Source organism: Halyomorpha halys, unplaced genomic scaffold (assembly GCF_000696795.3).
Source record: "Halyomorpha halys isolate HHAL.00 unplaced genomic scaffold, Hhal_1.1 Scaffold1201.1, whole genome shotgun sequence".
Taxonomy (NCBI): Eukaryota; Metazoa; Arthropoda; class Insecta; order Hemiptera; family Pentatomidae; genus Halyomorpha; species Halyomorpha halys.
In genome coordinates, this window is record NW_027109020.1 from 116,568 (window position 1) to 118,220 (window position 1,653).

At 32.5% G+C, this 1,653-nt stretch overlaps 1 protein-coding gene across 1 annotated transcript in view; it reads right to left on the reverse strand.

Annotated features, from left to right (window-relative positions):
* Positions 1 to 1,653, reverse strand: part of snsl (snustorr snarlik) — an 18,262-nt gene that overhangs the window by 15,720 nt on the left and 889 nt on the right. The window lies entirely within an intron of this gene.

Consider the following 1,653-nt stretch of genomic DNA (forward strand, 5'->3'; position numbering starts at 1 on the left):
AATCCAGTGGTGTCAGGTCTGGAGAGCATGCAGTCCAAGCCACTGGTCCTGCAAGGCCAATCCAGTGGTGTCAGGTCTGGAGAGCATGCAGTCCAAGCCACTGGTCCTGCAAGGCCAATCCATTGATTGGGATAATTAACATTTAGCCATTGTCGTGGACCTCTTCTGTAATATGCAGGATAACCATCTAATTGAAGCCACATGTCCCTTATCAGTTGTAGTGGAATATGTTCAACTAAATCATAGTAATCATTATTAAGAAATTCCAGATGTGCCCACATTGAGTTGAAATGTGGCCCTATTAAAATATTGTTAATTATCTCCAACCACATATTGCACTGAAACTGGTGCTGAAAATGATACCCACGAATTGCATGGGGATTTTCCTGCGATCAGAGGAGCGATTTTTCTGATTGAAGATACCTCTTCTTGTGAAGGTAGCTTCATCTGTCCAGAGAATGTTCCCAGAAAATTTTGGATTATGCTCATTTTGATTTAATTACCAACCTGAAAAATATCTTCTTTGTCAAAAATCTTGTGGCAATAAATTTTGTACCCGCTGATAATGATATGGGTGAAGTCCATCTGCAATGAGAGTTCTCCATACTGTAGTTGGCATAATATTTAATTCTGCTCCAGCTCTTCATACACTGTCAGATGGATTATCATCAAAATATTGTAATATGATCGCATTCCTTTCTTGATTTTGTAAAGGGGCAAAAATACCGTCAGCACGTGGTATTATAGCAAATGTGCCAGTTTCTCTAAGACATTGAAACATGGGGCTAAAGATAGACTTGTTTGGCAATCTTCTATTCGGATATCGCCTGGCATGTTCACAATAGGCAGCATTAGCATTAGCATTACCATTGCAAAAACTGTACACAAACACCATATCAGCATATTCACTACTAGTATAAATTAAAGGCATTATGATGACTATTCTACCTTTTAGCCTCTTACGAACTGATAAATGTTATTGACAGTTCCCAATGCTAATTCCAAATAGTATTAATCCTTATGTTGCCAATAGTTTTTATACAGTTAGGGATAATAGGCCATATTAGTATTATATCTAATCCATCTCCTAAACAAAGCATTTGTAGACATACTTTAACTTTGAACAACATTTAATATGAATCTTAATGTATATATTTAATTAATAAAGTAGTTAGAAAAAATAAATAGGTTTTATTTATTTCATACATTGTAAATAATTCATAACAATGAATTTTTTTCTTGTTTTGATCCTCAGTTCATATTTTCAGTTTGGCCACTTAAACCTGAAACACCCTGTATACATTCCCAAATCTAATATTACGGAACATTGTCAGGTCTGCTAGTTAAATATAAAAATATTAATATTCAAATTTTTGTCCATTGCTTGTTACACAGTGTACCAACAGACCATCTCTTTCTTGATTTATAAATGGTCAAACATCAAAATATAATAAAATTTTTAACTTTTTTTACTTTCACTTTATGTAATCTATAGCTAACATTAAATTTGAACTAAAACTGAAAAAAAAATATTTTAAATAAAGATTCATATAATTTTATCAAATTATATACTTAAAAAAATATATGATAGATAGATATTACAATCCTACTATTTATATATATATGCCCACTGTTAAATTGTAGCTAAAATAA